This window comes from Salmo salar, chromosome ssa05 (genome assembly GCF_905237065.1).
Source record: "Salmo salar chromosome ssa05, Ssal_v3.1, whole genome shotgun sequence".
Classification (NCBI taxonomy): Eukaryota; Metazoa; Chordata; class Actinopteri; order Salmoniformes; family Salmonidae; genus Salmo; species Salmo salar.
The window spans coordinates 77,726,810-77,751,006 of record NC_059446.1 but is presented as its reverse complement, the minus strand read 5'-3'; the positions used below and the strand labels follow the sequence as shown (position 1 = coordinate 77,751,006).

The window sequence follows — 24,197 nt, the reverse complement described above, 5'->3', positions numbered from 1 at the left end:
ACAAAACGCCGCTGTTGGACATAACTATGGATTATTTTGGACCAAACCAACATTTGTTATTGAAGTAGAAGTCCTGGGAGTGCATTCTGATGAAGAACATCAAAGGTAATCAAACTTTTCTAATAGTAAATCTGATTTTGGTGAGTGCTAAACTTGGTGGGTGTCTAAATAGCTAGCCCTGTGATGCCGGGCTATCTACTGAGAATATTGTAAAATGGGCTTTCACCGAAAAGCTATTTTAAAATCGGACATATCGAGTGCATAGAGGAGTTCTGTATCTATAATTCTTTAAATAATTGTTATGTTTTTTGTGAACGTTTATCGTGAGTAATTTAGTAAATTCACCGGAGGTTTCGCGGGGGGTATGCTAGTTCTGAACGTCACATGCTAATGTAAAAAAGCTGTTTTTTGATATAAATATGAACTTGATTGAACAAAACATGCATGCATTGTATAACATAATGTCCTAGGGTTGTCATCTGATGAAGATCATCAAAGGTTAGTGCTGCATTTAGTTGTGGTTTTGTTTTTTGTGACATTATATGCTAGCTTGAAAAATGGGTAGTCTGATTATTTCTGGCTGGGTACTCTGCTGACATAATCTAATGTTTTGCTTTCGCTGTAAAGCCTTTTTGAAATCGGACAGTGTGGTTAGATTAACGAGAGTCTTGTCTTTTAAATGCTGTAAAATTGTCATATGTTTGAAAAATGGAAGTTTTCGGATTTTAGAGGAATTTGTATTTCGCGCCACGCCCATCATTGGATATTGGAGCAGGTGTTCCGCTAGCGGAACATCTAGATGTAAGAGGTTAAGGTAATGATATTATTCCTTCAACATGCATCACTGGTTTTCATGACTTCTGCTACTCCTGTCTCTAGTTTCAGCTCTTTTTAGTCATGATTGGCGGCCCAGGACAGAATCGGCAAACGTGGAATCGTATCCTCAGTTTGTTTGGCAATGTCTCTTACAGTAGTAGTACAGCAGATAATTATTTGTGCAGCGCAATATCGTCACTTTGTTGTCACATTTAGAACTTTCTGCTGTATAGAGCGAGAGAAATGGTAAGTCCCACCCTGTGTAAAGTTTCAGATGAATGTCTCAGAGGGTAGAGTCAAAATCAAGGCCCCAGTGAGAATTGAACTCACGACCCCTGGTTTACAAGACCAGTGCTCTAACCACTGAGCTATGGAGCCATACACCTCTGTAAGAAGAATTGGAACGCTATAAAGAACACACCCATCAGAGAGTAAAAAAGAGACACACCTAAGTAACCAAACATGCAGGTTACCCAGTCTGGCTCCTGCAGTAAAAGCAGATTCCTTGTCATCCTTTGTTATACATTTAATGACAAACTCTCCCAGGTCTATGTGACCCTCAGGCAGGACAGTAATTCCCTCTTCCGACAACATCCGGTGAAATTGGAGAGCGCCAAATTCAAATGTCAACATCACAATATTAAACATTCATGAACATACAAGTGTCTTATATCATTTAAAAGCTTAACGTCTTGTTAATCCAACTGCGTTGTCAGATTTCCAAAAGGCTTTACGGCGAAAGCATACCATGTGATTATCTGAGGACAGCTCCCCACATCCAAATATTTTTTCAACCAATACAGGCTTTACAAAATCGCAAATAGCGATTAAATAAATCACTTACCTTTGAAGATCTTCCTCTGCTTGCAATCGCAAGGGTCCCAGCTACGCAACGAATGTTTGATTTGTTCGATAAAGTCCTTCTTTATGTCCAAAAAAGTCAATTGAGTTGGCGCCATTGATTTCAGTAATCCACTCCTTCAACATGCATACAAAGGAATCCAAAATGCTACCGGTAAACTTGGTCCAAACAAGTCAAACAATGTTTCTCTTCAATCCACAGGTACCCGCAGGTATGTAAATAAACGATAATATTTCAGACGGAAAGAACGGTGTTCAATGAGAAAGGAAAATAACAAAGAGCACGCCCTCATTCACGCGCACCAAAAGCCTACTTTCCTGTTGAGCTCCCTTGGAAAAAACGACTATTACTTGTTCGTTTTTCAAGAAACAAGCCTGAAACTCTGTATAAAGACTGTTGACATCTAGTGGAATACATAGGTACTGCAATCTGGGAGGAATTTTTATATGTAGGCCCATAGACTTGCATTGGAAAGGCCTGTTACTTCCAAAAACAAAGGATTTCTGGGTGGATTTTCCTCTGGGTTTTCGCCTGCCATATCAATTCTGTTATACTCACAGACATTATTTTAACAGTTTAGAAACTTCAAAGTGTTTTCTATCAAATTCTACCAATTATATGCATTTCCTAGCTTCTGGGCCTGAGTAACAGGAAGTTTACTATGGGCAAGTCAGTCAGGCAGAAATTCAGGATACTGCCCCCTAGCCCTAAGAAGTTTTAACACTTTCTCAGAATTAGCCATTCTTTACTATACTGGACAAAAATATATACGCAACTCGCAACAATTGAAAAGTTTTTCCTGAGTTACAGTTAATATAAGCAAAAGTTAATTAACCTGTTATGGCTAGTGGGCAGTATTTTCACGGCTGGATAAAAAACGTACCCGATTTAATCTGATTATTACTCCTGCCCAGAAACTAGAATATGCATATAATTATTAGCTTTGGATAGAAAACACTCCAAAGTTTCTAAAACTGTTTGAATGGTGTCTGTGAGTATAACAGAACTCATTTGGCAGGCCAAAACCTGAGAAGATTCTGTACAGGAAGTACCCTGTCTGACCATTTCTTGGCCTTCTTTGTCATCTCTATCCATTACAAAGGATCTCTGCTGTTACGTGACACTTCCTACGGCTCCAATGGGCTCTCAGAGCCCGGGAAAAAGCTGAATGACGTAATTCAAAGCCCTGGCTGAAACACATTATCGCGTTTGTCAAGTGGCCGATCAGGGGACAGTGGGCTTAGGCGCGTGCACTGGCCGCCCCGTCTTTCTGTTTTTCCCTCTGTTTACCGAAACGCAGATTCCCGGTCGGAATATTATCGATTTTTTACGAGAAAAATGGCATAAAAATTGATTTTAAACAGCGGTTGACATGCTTCGAAGTACGGTAATGAAATATTTAGAAATCTTTTGTCACGAAATGCGCCATGGGCACGACCCTTATTTACCATTCGGATAGTGTCTAGAACGCACGAACAAAACGCCGCTGTTGGACATAACTATGGATTATTTTGGACCAAACCAACATTTGTTATTGAAGTAGAAGTCCTGGGAGTGCATTCTGATGAAGAACATCAAAGGTAATCAAACTTTTCTAATAGTAAATCTGATTTTGGTGAGTGCTAAACTTGGTGGGTGTCTAAATAGCTAGCCCTGTGATGCCGGGCTATCTACTGAGAATATTGTAAAATGGGCTTTCACCGAAAAGCTATTTTAAAATCGGACATATCGAGTGCATAGAGGAGTTCTGTATCTATAATTCTTTAAATAATTGTTATGTTTTTTGTGAACGTTTATCGTGAGTAATTTAGTAAATTCACCGGAGGTTTGCGGGGGTATGCTAGTTCTGAACGTCACATGCTAATGTAAAAAAGCTGTTTTTTGATATAAATATGAACTTGATTGAACAAAACATGCATGCATTGTATAACATAATGTCCTAGGGTTGTCATCTGATGAAGATCATCAAAGGTTAGTGCTGCATTTAGTTGTGGTTTTGTTTTTTGTGACATTATATGCTAGCTTGAAAAATGGGTAGTCTGATTATTTCTGGCTGGGTACTCTGCTGACATAATCTAATGTTTTGCTTTCGCTGTAAAGCCTTTTTGAAATCGGACAGTGTGGTTAGATTAACGAGAGTCTTGTCTTTTAAATGCTGTAAAATTGTCATATGTTTGAAAAATTGAAGTTTTCGGATTTTAGAGGAATTTGTATTTCGCGCCACGCCCATCATTGGATATTGGAGCAGGTGTTCCGCTAGCGAAACATCTAGATGTAAGAGGTTAAGGTAATGATATTATTCCTTCAACATGCATCACTGGTTTTCATGACTTCTGCTACTCCTGTCTCTAGTTTCAGCTCTTTTTTAGTCATGATTGGCGGCCCAGGACAGAATCGGCAAACGTGGAATCGTATCCTCAGTTTGTTTGGCAATGTCTCTTACAGTAGTAGTACAGCAGATAATTATTTGTGCAGCGCAATATCGTCACTTTGTTGTCACATTTAGAACTTTCTGCTGTATAGAGCGAGAGAAATGGTAAGTCCCACCCTGTGTAAAGTTTCAGATGAATGTCTCAGAGGGTAGAGTCAAAATCAAGGCCCCAGTGAGAATTGAACTCACGACCCCTGGTTTACAAGACCAGTGCTCTAACCACTGAGCTATGGAGCCATACACCTCTGTAAGAAGAATTGGAACGCTATAAAGAACACACCCATCAGAGAGTAAAAAAAGAGACACACCTAAGTAACCAAACATGCAGGTTACCCAGTCTGGCTCCTGCAGTAAAAGCAGATTCCTTGTCATCCTTTGTTATACATTTAATGACAAACTCTCCCAGGTCTATGTGACCCTCAGGCAGGACAGTAATTCCCTCTTCCGACAACATCCGGTGAAATTGGAGAGCGCCAAATTCAAATGTCAACATCACAATATTAAACATTCATGAACATACAAGTGTCTTATATCATTTAAAAGATTAACGTCTTGTTAATCCAACTGCGTTGTCAGATTTCCAAAAGGCTTTACGGCGAAAGCATACCATGTGATTATCTGAGGACAGCTCCCCACATCCAAATATTTTTTCAACCAATACAGGCTTTACAAAATCGCAAATAGCGATTAAATAAATCACTTACCTTTGAAGATCTTCCTCTGCTTGCAATCGCAAGGGTCCCAGCTACGCAACGAATGTTTGATTTGTTCGATAAAGTCCTTCTTTATGTCCAAAAAAGTCAATTGAGTTGGCGCCATTGATTTCAGTAATCCACTCCTTCAACATGCATACAAAGGAATCCAAAATGCTACCGGTAAACTTGGTCCAAACAAGTCAAACAATGTTTCTCTTCAATCCACAGGTACCCGCAGGTATGTAAATAAACGATAATATTTCAGACGGAAAGAACGGTGTTCAATGAGGAAGGAAAATAACAAAGAGCACGCCCTCATTCACGCGCACCAAAAGCCTACTTTCCTGTTGAGCTCCCTTGGAAAAAACGACTATTACTTGTTCGTTTTTCAAGAAACAAGCCTGAAACTCTGTATAAAGACTGTTGACATCTAGTGGAATACATAGGTACTGCAATCTGGGAGAAATTTTTATATGTAGGCCCATAGACTTGCATTGGAAAGGCCTGTTACTTCCAAAAACAAAGGATTTCTGGGTGGATTTTCCTCTGGGTTTTCGCCTGCCATATCAATTCTGTTATACTCACAGACATTATTTTAACAGTTTAGAAACTTCAAAGTGTTTTCTATCAAATTCTACCAATTATATGCATTTCCTAGCTTCTGGGCCTGAGTAACAGGAAGTTTACTATGGGCAAGTCAGTCAGGCAGAAATTCAGGATACTGCCCCCTAGCCCTAAGAAGTTTTAACACTTTCTCAGAATTAGCCATTCTTTACTATACTGGACAAAAATATATACGCAACTCGCAACAATTGAAAAGTTTTTCCTGAGTTACAGTTAATATAAGCAAAAGTTTAACCTGTTATGGCTAGTGGGCAGTATTTTCACGGCTGGATAAAAAACGTACCCGATTTAATCTGATTATTACTCCTGCCCAGAAACTAGAATATGCATATAATTATTAGCTTTGGATAGAAAACACTCCAAAGTTTCTAAAACTGTTTGAATGGTGTCTGTGAGTATAACAGAACTCATTTGGCAGGCCAAAACCTGAGAAGATTCTGTACAGGAAGTACCCTGTCTGACCATTTCTTGGCCTTCTTTGTCATCTCTATCCATTACAAAGGATCTCTGCTGTTACGTGACACTTCCTACGGCTCCAATGGGCTCTCAGAGCCCGGGAAAAAGCTGAATGACGTAATTCAAAGCCCTGGCTGAAACACATTATCGCGTTTGTCAAGTGGCCGATCAGGGGACAGTGGGCTTAGGCGCGTGCACTGGCCGCCCCCGTCTTTCTGTTTTTCCCTCTGTTTACCGAAACGCAGATTCCCGGTCGGAATATTATCGATTTTTTACGAGAAAAATGGCATAAAAATTGATTTTAAACAGCGGTTGACATGCTTCGAAGTACGGTAATGAAATATTTAGAAATCTTTTGTCACGAAATGCGCCATGGGCACGACCCTTATTTACCATTCGGATAGTGTCTAGAACGCACGAACAAAACGCCGCTGTTGGACATAACTATGGATTATTTTGGACCAAACCAACATTTGTTATTGAAGTAGAAGTCCTGGGAGTGCATTCTGATGAAGAACATCAAAGGTAATCAAACTTTTCTAATAGTAAATCTGATTTTGGTGAGTGCTAAACTTGGTGGGTGTCTAAATAGCTAGCCCTGTGATGCCGGGCTATCTACTGAGAATATTGTAAAATGGGCTTTCACCGAAAAGCTATTTTAAAATCGGACATATCGAGTGCATAGAGGAGTTCTGTATCTATAATTCTTTAAATAATTGTTATGTTTTTTGTGAACGTTTATCGTGAGTAATTTAGTAAATTCACTCGGAGTTGCGGGGGTATGCTAGTTCTGAACGTCACATGCTAATGTAAAAAAGCTGTTTTTTGATATAAATATGAACTTGATTGAACAAAACATGCATGCATTGTATAACATAATGTCCTAGGGTTGTCATCTGATGAAGATCATCAAAGGTTAGTGCTGCATTTAGTTGTGGTTTTGTTTTTTGTGACATTATATGCTAGCTTGAAAAATGGGTAGTCTGATTATTTCTGGCTGGGTACTCTGCTGACATAATCTAATGTTTTGCTTTCGCTGTAAAGCCTTTTTGAAATCGGACAGTGTGGTTAGATTAACGAGAGTCTTGTCTTTTAAATGCTGTAAAATAGTCATATGTTTGAAAAATGGAAGTTTTCGGATTTTAGAGGAACTTGTATTTCGCGCCACGCCCATCATTGGATATTGGAGCAGGTGTTCCGCTAGCGGAACATCTAGATGTAAGAGGTTAAGGTAATGATATTATTCCTTCAACATGCATCACTGGTTTTCATGACTTCTGCTACTCCTGTCTCTAGTTTCAGCTCTTTTTTAGTCATGATTGGCGGCCCAGGACAGAATCGGCAAACGTGGAATCGTATCCTCAGTTTGTTTGGCAATGTCTCTTACAGTAGTAGTACAGCAGATAATTATTTGTGCAGCGCAATATCGTCACTTTGTTGTCACATTTAGAACTTTCTGCTGTATAGAGCGAGAGAAATGGTAAGTCCCACCCTGTGTAAAGTTTCAGATGAATGTCTCAGAGGGTAGAGTCAAAATCAAGGCCCCAGTGAGAATTGAACTCACGACCCCTGGTTTACAAGACCAGTGCTCTAACCACTGAGCTATGGAGCCATACACCTCTGTAAGAAGAATTGGAACGCTATAAAGAACACACCCATCAGAGAGTAAAAAAGAGACACACCTAAGTAACCAAACATGCAGGTTACCCAGTCTGGCTCCTGCAGTAAAAGCAGATTCCTTGTCATCCTTTGTTATACATTTAATGACAAACTCTCCCAGGTCTATGTGACCCTCAGGCAGGACAGTAATTCCCTCTTCCGACAACATCCGGTGAAATTGGAGAGCGCCAAATTCAAATGTCAACATCACAATATTAAACATTCATGAACATACAAGTGTCTTATATCATTTAAAAGATTAACGTCTTGTTAATCCAACTGCGTTGTCAGATTTCCAAAAGGCTTTACGGCGAAAGCATACCATGTGATTATCTGAGGACAGCTCCCCACATCCAAATATTTTTTCAACCAATACAGGCTTTACAAAATGGCAAATAGCGATTAAATAAATCACTTACCTTTGAAGATCTTCCTCTGCTTGCAATCGCAAGGGTCCCAGCTACGCAACGAATGTTTGATTTGTTCGATAAAGTCCTTCTTTATGTCCAAAAAGTCAATTGAGTTGGCGCCATTGATTTCAGTAATCCACTCCTTCAACATGCATACAAAGGAATCCAAAATGCTACCGGTAAACTTGGTCCAAACAAGTCAAACAATGTTTCTCTTCAATCCACAGGTACCCGCAGGTATGTAAATAAACGATAATATTTCAGACGGAAAGAACGGTGTTCAATGAGAAAGGAAAATAACAAAGAGCACGCCCTCATTCACGCGCACCAAAAGCCTACTTTCCTGTTGAGCTCCCTTGGAAAAAACGTCTATTACTTGTTCGTTTTTCAAGAAACAAGCCTGAAACTCTGTATAAAGACTGTTGACATCTAGTGGAATACATAGGTACTGCAATCTGGGAGGAATTTTTATATGTAGGCCCATAGACTTGCATTGGAAAGGCCTGTTACTTCCAAAAACAAAGGATTTCTGGGTGGATTTTCCTCTGGGTTTTCGCCTGCCATATCAATTCTGTTATACTCACAGACATTATTTTAACAGTTTAGAAACTTCAAAGTGTTTTCTATCAAATTCTACCAATTATATGCATTTCCTAGCTTCTGGGCCTGAGTAACAGGAAGTTTACTATGGGCAAGTCAGTCAGGCAGAAATTCAGGATACTGCCCCCTAGCCCTAAGAAGTTTTAACACTTTCTCAGAATTAGCCATTCTTTACTATACTGGACAAAAATATATACGCAACTCGCAACAATTGAAACGTTTTTCCTGAGTTACAGTTAATATAAGCAAAAGTTTAACCTGTTATGGCTAGTGGGCAGTATTTTCACGGCTGGATAAAAAACGTACCCGATTTAATCTGATTATTACTCCTGCCCAGAAACTAGAATATGCATATAATTATTAGCTTTGGATAGAAAACACTCCAAAGTTTCTAAAACTGTTTGAATGGTGTCTGTGAGTATAACAGAACTCATTTGGCAGGCCAAAACCTGAGAAGATTCTGTACAGGAAGTACCCTGTCTGACCATTTCTTGGCCTTCTTTGTCATCTCTATCCATTACAAAGGATCTCTGCTGTTACGTGACACTTCCTACGGCTCCAATGGGCTCTCAGAGCCCGGGGAAAAAGCTGAATGACGTAATTCAAAGCCCTGGCTGAAACACATTATCGCGTTTGTCAAGTGGCCGATCAGGGGACAGTGGGCTTAGGCGCGTGCACTGGCCGCCCCGTCTTTCTGTTTTTCCCTCTGTTTACCGAAACGCAGATTCCCGGTCGGAATATTATCGATTTTTTACGAGAAAAATGGCATAAAAATTGATTTTAAACAGCGGTTGACATGCTTCGAAGTACGGTAATGAAATATTTAGAAATCTTTTGTCACGAAATGCGCCATGGGCACGACCCTTATTTACCATTCGGATAGTGTCTAGAACGCACGAACAAAACGCCGCTGTTGGACATAACTATGGATTATTTTGGACCAAACCAACATTTGTTATTGAAGTAGAAGTCCTGGGAGTGCATTCTGATGAAGAACATCAAAGGTAATCAAACTTTTCTAATAGTAAATCTGATTTTGGTGAGTGCTAAACTTGGTGGGTGTCTAAATAGCTAGCCCTGTGATGCCGGGCTATCTACTGAGAATATTGTAAAATGGGCTTTCACCGAAAAGCTATTTTAAAATCGGACATATCGAGTGCATAGAGGAGTTCTGTATCTATAATTCTTTAAATAATTGTTATGTTTTTTGTGAACGTTTATCGTGAGTAATTTAGTAAATTCACCGGAGGTTTGCGGGGGGTATGCTAGTTCTGAACGTCACATGCTAATGTAAAAAAGCTGTTTTTTGATATAAATATGAACTTGATTGAACAAAACATGCATGCATTGTATAACATAATGTCCTAGGGTTGTCATCTGATGAAGATCATCAAAGGTTAGTGCTGCATTTAGTTGTGGTTTTGTTTTTTGTGACATTATATGCTAGCTTGAAAAATGGGTAGTCTGATTATTTCTGGCTGGGTACTCTGCTGACATAATCTAATGTTTTGCTTTCGCTGTAAAGCCTTTTTGAAATCGGACAGTGTGGTTAGATTAACGAGAGTCTTGTCTTTTAAATGCTGTAAAATTGTCATATGTTTGAAAAATGGAAGTTTTCGGATTTTAGAGGAACTTGTATTTCGCGCCACGCCCATCATTGGATATTGGAGCAGGTGTTCCGCTAGCGGAACATCTAGATGTAAGAGGTTAAGGTAATGATATTATTCCTTCAACATGCATCACTGGTTTTCATGACTTCTGCTACTCCTGTCTCTAGTTTCAGCTCTTTTTAGTCATGATTGGCGGCCCAGGACAGAATCGGCAAACGTGGAATCGTATCCTCAGTTTGTTTGGCAATGTCTCTTACAGTAGTAGTACAGCAGATAATTATTTGTGCAGCGCAATATCGTCACTTTGTTGTCACATTTAGAACTTTCTGCTGTATAGAGCGAGAGAAATGGTAAGTCCCACCCTGTGTAAAGTTTCAGATGAATGTCTCAGAGGGTAGAGTCAAAATCAAGGCCCCAGTGAGAATTGAACTCACGACCCCTGGTTTACAAGACCAGTGCTCTAACCACTGAGCTATGGAGCCATACACCTCTGTAAGAAGAATTGGAACGCTATAAAGAACACACCCATCAGAGAGTAAAAAAGAGACACACCTAAGTAACCAAACATGCAGGTTACCCAGTCTGGCTCCTGCAGTAAAAGCAGATTCCTTGTCATCCTTTGTTATACATTTAATGACAAACTCTCCCAGGTCTATGTGACCCTCAGGCAGGACAGTAATTCCCTCTTCCGACAACATCCGGTGAAATTGGAGAGCGCCAAATTCAAATGTCAACATCACAATATTAAACATTCATGAACATACAAGTGTCTTATATCATTTAAAAGATTAACGTCTTGTTAATCCAACTGCGTTGTCAGATTTCCAAAAGGCTTTACGGCGAAAGCATACCATGTGATTATCTGAGGACAGCTCCCCACATCCAAATATTTTTTCAACCAATACAGGCTTTACAAAATCGCAAATAGCGATTAAATAAATCACTTACCTTTGAAGATCTTCCTCTGCTTGCAATCGCAAGGGTCCCAGCTACGCAACGAATGTTTGATTTGTTCGATAAAGTCCTTCTTTATGTCCAAAAAGTCAATTGAGTTGGCGCCATTGATTTCAGTAATCCACTCCTTCAACATGCATACAAAGGAATCCAAAATGCTACCGGTAAACTTGGTCCAAACAAGTCAAACAATGTTTCTCTTCAATCCACAGGTACCCGCAGGTATGTAAATAAACGATAATATTTCAGACGGAAAGAACGGTGTTCAATGAGAAAGGAAAATAACAAAGAGCGCGCCCTCATTCACGCGCACCAAAAGCCTACTTTCCTGTTGAGCTCCCTTGGAAAAAACGTCTATTACTTGTTCGTTTTTCAAGAAACAAGCCTGAAACTCTGTATAAAGACTGTTGACATCTAGTGGAATACATAGGTACTGCAATCTGGGAGGAATTTTTATATGTAGGCCCATAGACTTGCATTGGAAAGGCCTGTTACTTCCAAAAACAAAGGATTTCTGGGTGGATTTTTCCTCTGGGTTTTCGCCTGCCATATCAATTCTGTTATACTCACAGACATTATTTTAACAGTTTAGAAACTTCAAAGTGTTTTCTATCAAATTCTACCAATTATATGCATTTCCTAGCTTCTGGGCCTGAGTAACAGGAAGTTTACTATGGGCAAGTCAGTCAGGCAGAAATTCAGGATACTGCCCCCTAGCCCTAAGAAGTTTTAACACTTTCTCAGAATTGGCCATTCTTTACTATACTGGACAAAAATATATACGCAACTCGCAACAATTGAAAAGTTTTTCCTGAGTTACAGTAAATATAAGCAAAAGTTTAACCTGTTATGGCTAGTGGGCAGTATTTTCACGGCTGGATAAAAAACGTACCCGATTTAATCTGATTATTACTCCTGCCCAGAAACTAGAATATGCATATAATTATTAGCTTTGGATAGAAAACACTCCAAAGTTTCTAAAACTGTTTGAATGGTGTCTGTGAGTATAACAGAACTCATTTGGCAGGCCAAAACCTGAGAAGATTCTGTACAGGAAGTACCCTGTCTGACCATTTCTTGGCCTTCTTTGTCATCTCTATCCATTACAAAGGATCTCTGCTGTTACGTGACACTTCCTACGGCTCCAATGGGCTCTCAGAGCCCGGGAAAAAGCTGAATGACGTAATTCAAAGCCCTGGCTGAAACACATTATCGCGTTTGTCAAGTGGCCGATCAGGGGACAGTGGGCTTAGGCGCGTGCACTGGCCGCCCCGTCTTTCTGTTTTTCCCTCTGTTTACCGAAACGCAGATTCCCGGTCGGAATATTATCGATTTTTTACGAGAAAAATGGCATAAAAATTGATTTTAAACAGCGGTTGACATGCTTCGAAGTACGGTAATGAAATATTTAGAAATCTTTTGTCACGAAATGCGCCATGGGCACGACCCTTATTTACCATTCGGATAGTGTCTAGAACGCACGAACAAAACGCCGCTGTTGGACATAACTATGGATTATTTTGGACCAAACCAACATTTGTTATTGAAGTAGAAGTCCTGGGAGTGCATTCTGATGAAGAACATCAAAGGTAATCAAACTTTTCTAATAGTAAATCTGATTTTGGTGAGTGCTAAACTTGGTGGGTGTCTAAATAGCTAGCCCTGTGATGCCGGGCTATCTACTGAGAATATTGTAAAATGGGCTTTCACCCGAAAAGCTATTTTAAAATCGGACATATCGAGTGCATAGAGGAGTTCTGTATCTATAATTCTTTAAATAATTGTTATGTTTTTTGTGAACGTTTATCGTGAGTAATTTAGTAAATTCACCGGAGGTTTGCGGGGGGTATGCTAGTTCTGAACGTCACATGCTAATGTAAAAAGCTGTTTTTTGATATAAATATGAACTTGATTGAACAAAACATGCATGCATTGTATAACATAATGTCCTAGGGTTGTCATCTGATGAAGATCATCAAAGGTTAGTGCTGCATTTAGTTGTGGTTTTGTTTTTTGTGACATTATATGCTAGCTTGAAAAATGGGTAGTCTGATTATTTCTGGCTGGGTACTCTGCTGACATAATCTAATGTTTTGCTTTCGCTGTAAAGCCTTTTTGAAATCGGACAGTGTGGTTAGATTAACGAGAGTCTTGTCTTTTAAATGCTGTAAAATTGTCATATGTTTGAAAAATGGAAGTTTTCGGATTTTAGAGGAACTTGTATTTCGCGCCACGCCCATCATTGGATATTGGAGCAGGTGTTCCGCTTAGCGGAACATCTAGATGTAAGAGGTTAAGGTAATGATATTATTCCTTCAACATGCATCACTGGTTTTCATGACTTCTGCTACTCCTGTCTCTAGTTTCAGCTCTTTTTTAGTCATGATTGGCGGCCCAGGACAGAATCGGCAAACGTGGAATCGTATCCTCAGTTTGTTTGGCAATGTCTCTTACAGTAGTATTACAGCAGATAATTATTTGTGCAGCGCAATATCGTCACTTTGTTGTCACATTTAGAACTTTCTGCTGTATAGAGCGAGAGAAATGGTAAGTCCCACCCTGTGTAAAGTTTCAGATGAATGTCTCAGAGGGTAGAGTCAAAATCAAGGCCCCAGTGAGAATTGAACTCACGACCCCTGGTTTACAAGACCAGTGCTCTAACCACTGAGCTATGGAGCCATACACCTCTGTAAGAAGAATTGGAACGCTATAAAGAACACACCCATCAGAGAGTAAAAAAGAGACACACCTAAGTAACCAAACATGCAGGTTACCCAGTCTGGCTCCTGCAGTAAAAGCAGATTCCTTGTCATCCTTTGTTATACATTTAATGACAAACTCTCCCAGGTCTATGTGACCCTCAGGCAGGACAGTAATTCCCTCTTCCGACAACATCCGGTGAAATTGGAGAGCGCCAAATTCAAATGTCAACATCACAATATTAAACATTCATGAACATACAAGTGTCTTATATCATTTAAAAGATTAACGTATTGTTAATCCAACTGCGTTGTCAGATTTCCAAAAGGCTTTACGGCGAAAGCATACCATGTGATTATCTGAGGACAGCTCCCCACATCCAAATATTTTTTTCAACCAATACAGGCTTTACAAAATCGCAAATAGCGATTAAATAAATCACTTACCTTTGAAGATCTTCCTCTGCTTGCAATCGCAAGGGTCCCAGCTACGCAACGAATGTTTGATTTGTTCGATAAAGTCCTTCTTTATGTCCAAAAAAGTCAATTGAGTTGGCGCCATTGATTTCAGTAATCCACTCCTTCAACATGCATACAAAGGAATCCAAAATGCTACCGGTAAACTTGGTCCAAACAAGTCAAACAATGTTTCTCTTCAATCCACAGGTACCCGCAGGTATGTAAATAAACGATAATATTTCAGACGGAAAGAACGGTGTTCAATGAGAAAGGAAAATAACAAAGAGCACGCCCTCATTCACGCGCACCAAAAGCCTACTTTCCTGTTGAGCTCCCTTGGAAAAAACGACTATTACTTGTTCGTTTTTCAAGAAACAAGCCTGAAACTCTGTATAAAGACTGTTGACATCTAGTGGAATACATAGGTACTGCAATCTGGGAGGAATTTTTATATGTAGGCCCATAGACTTGCATTGGAAAGGCCTGTTACTTCCAAAAACAAAGGATTTCTGGGTGGATTTTCCTCTGGGTTTTCGCCTGCCATATCAATTCTGTTATACTCACAGACATTATTTTAACAGTTTAGAAACTTCAAAGTGTTTTCTATCAAATTCTACCAATTATATGCATTTCCTAGCTTCTGGGCCTGAGTAACAGGAAGTTTACTATGGGCAAGTCAGTCAGGCAGAAATTCAGGATACTGCCCCCTAGCCCTAAGAAGTTTTAACACTTTCTCAGAATTAGCCATTCTTTACTATACTGGACAAAAATATATACGCAACTCGCAACAATTGAAAAGTTTTTCCTGAGTTACAGTTAATATAAGCAAAAGTTTAACCTGTTATGGCTAGTGGGCAGTATTTTCACGGCTGGATAAAAAACGTACCCGATTTAATCTGATTATTACTCCTGCCCAGAAACTAGAATATGCATATAATTATTAGCTTTGGATAGAAAACACTCCAAAGTTTCTAAAACTGTTTGAATGGTGTCTGTGAGTATAACAGAACTCATTTGGCAGGCCAAAACCTGAGAAGATTCTGTACAGGAAGTACCCTGTCTGACCATTTCTTGGCCTTCTTTGTCATCTCTATCCATTACAAAGGATCTCTGCTGTTACGTGACACTTCCTACGGCTCCAATGGGCTCTCAGAGCCCGGGAAAAAGCTGAATGACGTAATTCAAAGCCCTGGCTGAAACACATTATCGCGTTTGTCAAGTGGCCGATCAGGGGACAGTGGGCTTAGGCGCGTGCACTGGCCGCCCCCGTCTTTCTGTTTTTCCCTCTGTTTACCGAAACGCAGATTCCCGGTCGGAATATTATCGATTTTTTACGAGAAAAATGGCATAAAAATTGATTTTAAACAGCGGTTGACATGCTTCGAAGTACGGTAATGAAATATTTAGAAATCTTTTGTCACGAAATGCGCCATGGGCACGACCCTTATTTACCATTCGGATAGTGTCTAGAACGCACGAACAAAACGCCGCTGTTGGACATAACTATGGATTATTTTGGACCAAACCAACATTTGTTATTGAAGTAGAAGTCCTGGGAGTGCATTCTGATGAAGAACATCAAAGGTAATCAAACTTTTCTAATAGTAAATCTGATTTTGGTGAGTGCTAAACTTGGTGGGTGTCTAAATAGCTAGCCCTGTGATGCCGGGCTATCTACTGAGAATATTGTAAAATGGGCTTTCACCGAAAAGCTATTTTAAAATCGGACATATCGAGTGCATAGAGGAGTTCTGTATCTATAATTCTTTAAATAATTGTTATGTTTTTTGTGAACGTTTATCGTGAGTAATTTAGTAAATTCACCGGAGGTTTGCGGGGGGTATGCTAGTTCTGAACGTCACATGCTAATGTAAAAAAGCTGTTTTTTGATATAAATATGAACTTGATTGAACAAAACATGCATGCATTGTATAACATAATGTCCTAGGGTTGTCATCTGATGAAGATCATCAAAGGTTAGTGCTGCATTTAGTTGTGGTTTTGTTTTTTGTGACATTATATGCTAGCTTGAAAAATGGGTAGTCTGATTATTTCTGGCTGGGTACTCTGCTGACATAATCTAATGTTTTGCTTTCGCTGTAAAGCCTTTTTGAAATCGGACAGTGTGGTTAGATTAACGAGAGTCTTGTCTTTTAAATGCTGTAAAATAGTCATATGTTTGAAAAATGGAAGTTTTCGGATTTTAGAGGAACTTGTATTTCGCGCCACGCCCATCATTGGATATTGGAGCAGGTGTTCCGCTAGCGGAACATCTAGATGTAAGAGGTTAAGGTAATGATATTATTCCTTCAACATGCATCACTGGTTTTCATGACTTCTGCTACTCCTGTCTCTAGTTTCAGCTCTTTTTTAGTCATGATTGGCGGCCCAGGACAGAATCGGCAAACGTGGAATCGTATCCTCAGTTTGTTTGGCAATGTCTCTTACAGTAGTATTACAGCAGATAATTATTTGTGCAGCGCAATATCGTCACTTTGTTGTCACATTTAGAACTTTCTGCTGTATAGAGCGAGAGAAATGGTAAGTCCCACCCTGTGTAAAGTTTCAGATGAATGTCTCAGAGGGTAGAGTCAAAATCAAGGCCCCAGTGAGAATTGAACTCACGACCCCTGGTTTACAAGACCAGTGCTCTAACCACTGAGCTATGGAGCCATACACCTCTGTAAGAAGAATTGGAACGCTATAAAGAACACACCCATCAGAGAGTAAAAAAGAGACACACCTAAGTAACCAAACATGCAGGTTACCCAGTCTGGCTCCTGCAGTAAAAGCAGATTCCTTGTCATCCTTTGTTATACATTTAATGACAAACTCTCCCAGGTCTATGTGACCCTCAGGCAGGACAGTAATTCCCTCTTCCGACAACATCCGGTGAAATTGGAGAGCGCCAAATTCAAATGTCAACATCACAATATTAAACATTCATGAACATACAAGTGTCTTATATCATTTAAAAGATTAACGTCTTGTTAATCCAACTGCGTTGTCAGATTTCCAAAAGGCTTTACGGCGAAAGCATACCATGTGATTATCTGAGGACAGCTCCCCACATCCAAATATTTTTTCAACCAATACAGGCTTTACAAAATCGCAAATAGCGATTAAATAAATCACTTACCTTTGAAGATCTTCCTCTGCTTGCAATCGCAAGGGTCCCAGCTACGCAACGAATGTTTGATTTGTTCGATAAAGTCCTTCTTTATGTCCAAAAAAGTCAATTGAGTTGGCGCCATTGATTTCAGTAATCCACTCCTTCAACATGCATACAAAGGAATCCAAAATGCTACCGGTAAACTTGGTCCAAACAAGTCAAACAATGTTTCTCTTCAATCCACAGGTACCCGCAGGTATGTAAATAAACGATAATATTTCAGACGGAAAGAACGGTGTTCAATGAGAAAGGAAAATAACAAAGAGCACGCCCTCATTCACGCGCACCAAAAGCCTACTTTCCTGTTGAGCTCCCTTGGAAAAAACGACTATTACTTGTTCGTTTTTCAAGAAACAAGCCTGAAACTCTGTATAAAGACTGTTGACATCTAGTGGAATACATAGGTACTGCAATCTGGGAGGAATTTTTATATGTAGGCCCATAGACTTGCATTGGAAAGGCCTGTTACTTCCAAAAACAAAGGATTTCTGGGTGGATTTTTCCTCTGGGTTTTCGCCTGCCATATCAATTCTGTTATACTCACAGACATTATTTTAACAGTTTAGAAACTTCAAAGTGTTTTCTATCAAATTCTACCAATTATATGCATTTCCTAGCTTCTGGGCCTGAGTAACAGGAAGTTTACTATGGGCAAGTCAGTCAGGCAGAAATTCAGGATACTGCCCCCTAGCCCTAAGAAGTTTTAACACTTTCTCAGAATTAGCCATTCTTTACTATACTGGACAAAAATATATACGCAACTCGCAACAATTGAAAAGTTTTTCCTGAGTTACAGTTAATATAAGCAAAAGTTTAACCTGTTATGGCTAGTGGGCAGTATTTTCACGGCTGGATAAAAAACGTACCCGATTTAATCTGATTATTACTCCTGCCCAGAAACTAGAATATGCATATAATTATTAGCTTTGGATAGAAAACACTCCAAAGTTTCTAAAACTGTTTGAATGGTGTCTGTGAGTATAACAGAACTCATTTGGCAGGCCAAAACCTGAGAAGATTCTGTACAGGAAGTACCCTGTCTGACCATTTCTTGGCCTTCTTTGTCATCTCTATCCATTACAAAGGATCTCTGCTGTTACGTGACACTTCCTACGGCTCCAATGGGCTCTCAGAGCCCGGGAAAAAGCTGAATGACGTAATTCAAAGCCCTGGCTGAAACACATTATCGCGTTTGTCAAGTGGCCGATCAGGGGACAGTGGGCTTAGGCGCGTGCACTGGCCGCCCCGTCTTTCTGTTTTTCCCTCTGTTTACCGAAACGCAGATTCCCGGTCGGAATATTATCGATTTTTTACGAGAAAAATGGCATAAAAATTGATTTTAAACAGCGGTTGACATGCTTCGAAGTACGGTAATGAAATATTTAGAAATCTTTTGTCACGAAATGCGCCATGGGCACGACCCTTATTTACCATTCGGATAGTGTCTAGAACGCACGAACAAAACGCCGCTGTTGGACATAACTATGGATTATTTTGGACCAAACCAACATTTGTTATTGAAGTAGAAGTCCTGGGAGTGCATTCTGATGAAGAACATCAAAGGTAATCAAACTTTTCTAATAGTAAATCTGATTTTGGTGAGTGCTAAACTTGGTGGGTGTCTAAATAGCTAGCCCTGTGATGCCGGGCTATCTACTGAGAATATTGTAAAATGGGCTTTCACCGAAAAGCTATTTTAAAATCGGACATATCGAGTGCATAGAGGAGTTCTGTATCTATAATTCTTTAAATAATTGTTATGTTTTTTGTGAACGTTTATCGTGAGTAATTTAGTAAATTCACCGGAGGTTTGCGGGGGGTATGCTAGTTCTGAACGTCACATGCTAATGTAAAAAAGCTGTTTTTTGATATAAATATGAACTTGATTGAACAAAACATGCATGCATTGTATAACATAATGTCCTAGGGTTGTCATCTGATGAAGATCATCAAAGGTTAGTGCTGCATTTAGTTGTGGTTTTGTTTTTTGTGACATTATATGCTAGCTTGAAAAATGGGTAGTCTGATTATTTCTGGCTGGGTACTCTGCTGACATAATCTAATGTTTTGCTTTCGCTGTAAAGCCTTTTTGAAATCGGACAGTGTGGTTAGATTAACGAGAGTCTTGTCTTTTAAATGCTGTAAAATAGTCATATGTTTGAAAAATGGAAGTTTTCGGATTTTAGAGGAACTTGTATTTCGCGCCACGCCCATCATTGGATATTGGAGCAGGTGTTCCGCTAGCGGAACATCTAGATGTAAGAGGTTAAGGTAATGATATTATTCCTTCAACATGCATCACTGGTTTTCATGACTTCTGCTACTCCTGTCTCTAGTTTCAGCTCTTTTTTAGTCATGATTGGCGGCCCAGGACAGAATCGGCAAACGTGGAATCGTATCCTCAGTTTGTTTGGCAATGTCTCTTACAGTAGTAGTACAGCAGATAATTATTTGTGCAGCGCAATATCGTCACTTTGTTGTCACATTTAGAACTTTCTGCTGTATAGAGCGAGAGAAATGGTAAGTCCCACCCTGTGTAAAGTTTCAGATGAATGTCTCAGAGGGTAGAGTCAAAATCAAGGCCCCCAGTGAGAATTGAACTCACGACCCCTGGTTTACAAGACCAGTGCTCTAACCACTGAGCTATGGAGCCATACACCTCTGTAAGAAGAATTGGAACGCTATAAAGAACACACCCATCAGAGAGTAAAAAAAGAGACACACCTAAGTAACCAAACATGCAGGTTACCCAGTCTGGCTCCTGCAGTAAAAGCAGATTCCTTGTCATCCTTTGTTATACATTTAATGACAAACTCTCCCAGGTCTATGTGACCCTCAGGCAGGACAGTAATTCCCTCTTCCGACAACATCCGGTGAAATTGGAGAGCGCCAAATTCAAATGTCAACATCACAATATTAAACATTCATGAACATACAAGTGTCTTATATCATTTAAAAGCTTAACGTCTTGTTAATCCAACTGCGTTGTCAGATTTCCAAAAGGCTTTACGGCGAAAGCATACCATGTGATTATCTGAGGACAGCTCCCCACATCCAAATATTTTTTTCAACCAATACAGGCTTTACAAAATCGCAAATAGCGATTAAATAAATCACTTACCTTTGAAGATCTTCCTCTGCTTGCAATCGCAAGGGTCCCAGCTACGCAACGAATGTTTGATTTGTTCGATAAAGTCCTTCTTTATGTCCAAAAAAGTCAATTGAGTTGGCGCTATTGATTTCAGTAATCCACTCCTTCAACATGCATACAAAGGAATCCAAAATGCTACCGGTAAACTTCGTCCAAACAAGTCAAACAATGTTTCTCTTCAATCCACAGGTACCCGCAGGTATGTAAATAAACGATAATATTTCAGACGGAAAGAACGGTGTTCAATGAGAAAGGAAAATAACAAAGAGCACGCCCTCATTCACGCGCACCAAAAGCCTACTTTCCTGTTGAGCTCCCTTGAAAAAACGACTATTACTTGTTCGTTTTTCAAGAAACAAGCCTGAAACTCTGTATAAAGACTGTTGACATGTAGTGGAATACATAGGTACTGCAATCTGGGAGGAATTTTTATATGTAGGCCCATAGACTTGCATTGGAAAGGCCTGTTACTTCCAAAAACAAAGGATTTCTGGGTGGATTTTCCTCTGGGTTTTCGCCTGCCATATCAATTCTGTTATACTCACAGACATTATTTTAACAGTTTAGAAACTTCAAAGTGTTTTCTATCAAATTCTACCAATTATATGCATTTCCTAGCTTCTGGGCCTGAGTAACAGGAAGTTTACTATGGGCAAGTCAGTCAGGCAGAAATTCAGGATACTGCCCCCTAGCCCTAAGAAGTTTTAACACTTTCTCAGAATTAGCCATTCTTTACTATACTGGACAAAAATATATACGCAACTCGCAACAATTGAAAAGTTTTTCCTGAGTTACAGTTAATATAAGCAAAAGTTTAACCTGTTATGGCTAGTGGGCAGTATTTTCACGGCTGGATAAAAAACGTACCCGATTTAATCTGATTATTACTCCTGCCCAGAAACTAGAATATGCATATAATTATTAGCTTTGGATAGAAAACACTCCAAAGTTTCTAAAACTGTTTGAATGGTGTCTGTGAGTATAACAGAACTCATTTGGCAGGCCAAAACCTGAGAAGATTCTGTACAGGAAGTACCCTGTCTGACCATTTCTTGGCCTTCTTTGTCATCTCTATCCATTACAAAGGATCTCTGCTGTTACGTGACACTTCCTACGGCTCCAATGGGCTCTCAGAGCCCGGGAAAAAGCTGAATGACGTAATTCAAAGCCCTGGCTGAAACACATTATCGCGTTTGTCAAGTGGCCGATCAGGGGACAGTGGGCTTAGGCCCGTGCACTGGCCGCCCCCGTCTTTCTGTTTTTCCCTCTTTTTACCGAAACGCAGATTCCCGGTCGGAATATTATCGATTTTTTACGAGAAAAATGGCATAAAAATTGATTTTAAACAGCGGTTGACATGCTTCGAAGTACGGTAATGAAATATTTAGAAATCTTTTGTCACGAAATGCGCTATGCGCGCGACCCTTATTTACCATTCGGATAGTGTCTAGAACGCACAAACAAAACCCCGCTGTTGGACATAACTATGGATTATTTTGGACCAAACCAACATTTGTTATTGAAGTAGAAGTCCTGGGAGTGCATTCTGATGAAGAACATCAAAGGTAATCAAACTTTTCTAATAGTAAATCTGATTTTGGTGAGTGCTAAACTTGGTGGGTGTCTAAATAGCTAGCCCTGTGATGCCGGGCTATCTACTGAGAATATTGTAAAATGTGCTTTCACCGAAAAGCTATTTTAAAATCGGACATATCGAGTGCATAGAGGAGTTCTGTATCTATAATTCTTTAAATAATTGTTATGTTTTTTGTGAACGTTTATCGTGAGTAATTTAGTAAATTCACCGGAGGTTTGCGGGGGTATGCTAGTTCTGAACGTCACATGCTAATGTAAAAAAGCTGTTTTTTGATATAAATATGAACTTGATTGAACAAAACATGCATGCATTGTATAACATAATGTCCTAGGGTTGTCATCTGATGAAGATCATCAAAGGTTAGTGCTGCATTTAGTTGTGGTTTTGTTTTTTGTGACATTATATGCTAGCTTGAAAAATGGGTAGTCTGATTATTTCTGGCTGGGTACTCTGCTGACATAATCTAATGTTTTGCTTTCGCTGTAAAGCCTTTTTGAAATCGGACAGTGTGGTTAGATTAACGAGAGTCTTGTCTTTTAAATGCTGTAAAATAGTCATATGTTTGAAAAATGGAAGTTTTCGGATTTTAGAGGAATTTGTATTTCGCGCCACGCCCATCATTGGATATTGGAGCAGGTGTTCCGCTAGCGGAACATCTAGATGTAAGAGGTTAAGGTAATGATATTATTCCTTCAACATGCATCACTGGTTTTCATGACTTCTGCTACTCCTGTCTCTAGTTTCAGCTCTTTTTAGTCATGATTGGCGGCCCAGGACAGAATCGGCAAACGTGGAATCGTATCCTCAGTTTGTTTGGCAATGTGTCTTACAGTAGTATTACAGCAGATAATTATTTGTGCAGCGCAATATCGTCACTTTGTTGTCACATTTAGAACTTTCTGCTGTATAGAGCGAGAGAAATGGTAAGTCCCACCCTGTGTAAAGTTTCAGATGAATGTCTCAGAGGGTAGAGTCAAAATCAAGGCCCCCAGTGAGAATTGAACTCACGACCCCTGGTTTACAAGACCAGTGCTCTAACCACTGAGCTATGGAGCCATACACCTCTGTAAGAAGAATTGGAACGCTATAAAGAACACACCCATCAGAGAGTAAAAAAAGAGACACACCTAAGTAACCAAACATGCAGGTTACCCAGTCTGGCTCCTGCAGTAAAAGCAGATTCCTTGTCATCCTTTGTTATACATTTAATGACAAACTCTCCCAGGTCTATGTGACCCTCAGGCAGGACAGTAATTCCCTCTTCCGACAACATCCGGTGAAATTGGAGAGCGCCAAATTCAAATGTCAACATCACAATATTAAACATTCATGAACATACAAGTGTCTTATATCATTTAAAAGCTTAACGTCTTGTTAATCCAACTGCGTTGTCAGATTTCCAAAAGGCTTTACGGCGAAAGCATACCATGTGATTATCTGAGGACAGCTCCCCACATCCAAATATTTTTTCAACCAATACAGGCTTTACAAAATCGCAAATAGCGATTAAATAAATCACTTACCTTTGAAGATCTTCCTCTGCTTGCAATCGCAAGGGTCCCAGCTACGCAACGAATGTTTGATTTGTTCGATAAAGTCCTTCTTTATGTCCAAAAAAGTCAATTGAGTTGGCGCTATTGATTTCAGTAATCCACTCCTTCAACATGCATACAAAGGAATCCAAAATGCTACCGGTAAACTTCGTCCAAACAAGTCAAACAATGTTTCTCTTCAATCCACAGGTACCCGCAGGTATGTAAATAAACGATAATATTTCAGACGGAAAGAACGGTGTTCAATGAGAAAGGAAAATAACAAAGAGCACGCCCTCATTCACGCGCACCAAAAGCCTACTTTCCTGTTGAGCTCCCTTGTAAAAAACGACTATTACTTGTTCGTTTTTCAAGAAACAAGCCTGAAACTCTGTATAAAGACTGTTGACATCTAGTGGAATACATAGGTACTGCAATCTGGGAGGAATTTTTATATGTAGGCCCATAGA

At 39.6% G+C, this 24,197-nt stretch overlaps 8 non-coding genes across 8 annotated transcripts; all 8 read right to left on the bottom strand.

Annotated features, from left to right (window-relative positions):
* Positions 1-1,121: 1,121 nt before the first annotated feature.
* On the bottom strand, positions 1,122-1,194 carry trnat-ugu (transfer RNA threonine (anticodon UGU)). The gene has a single exon. It is a non-coding gene; the product is annotated as a tRNA-Thr (tRNA).
* Positions 1,195-4,273: 3,079 nt separating this feature from the next.
* trnat-ugu (transfer RNA threonine (anticodon UGU)) lies at positions 4,274-4,346 on the bottom strand. Its single transcript has one exon. It is a non-coding gene; the product is annotated as a tRNA-Thr (tRNA).
* Positions 4,347-7,423: 3,077 nt separating this feature from the next.
* On the bottom strand, positions 7,424-7,496 carry trnat-ugu (transfer RNA threonine (anticodon UGU)). Its single transcript has one exon. It is a non-coding gene; the product is annotated as a tRNA-Thr (tRNA).
* Positions 7,497-10,572: 3,076 nt separating this feature from the next.
* trnat-ugu (transfer RNA threonine (anticodon UGU)) lies at positions 10,573-10,645 on the bottom strand. Its single transcript has one exon. It is a non-coding gene; the product is annotated as a tRNA-Thr (tRNA).
* A 3,078-nt stretch (positions 10,646-13,723) lies between these two features.
* On the bottom strand, positions 13,724-13,796 carry trnat-ugu (transfer RNA threonine (anticodon UGU)). The gene has a single exon. It is a non-coding gene; the product is annotated as a tRNA-Thr (tRNA).
* A 3,079-nt stretch (positions 13,797-16,875) lies between these two features.
* On the bottom strand, positions 16,876-16,948 carry trnat-ugu (transfer RNA threonine (anticodon UGU)). Its single transcript has one exon. It is a non-coding gene; the product is annotated as a tRNA-Thr (tRNA).
* A 3,078-nt stretch (positions 16,949-20,026) lies between these two features.
* trnat-ugu (transfer RNA threonine (anticodon UGU)) lies at positions 20,027-20,100 on the bottom strand. The gene has a single exon. It is a non-coding gene; the product is annotated as a tRNA-Thr (tRNA).
* A 3,077-nt stretch (positions 20,101-23,177) lies between these two features.
* Positions 23,178-23,251, bottom strand: trnat-ugu (transfer RNA threonine (anticodon UGU)). The gene has a single exon. It is a non-coding gene; the product is annotated as a tRNA-Thr (tRNA).
* Between the last annotated feature and the right edge of the window lie 946 nt (positions 23,252-24,197).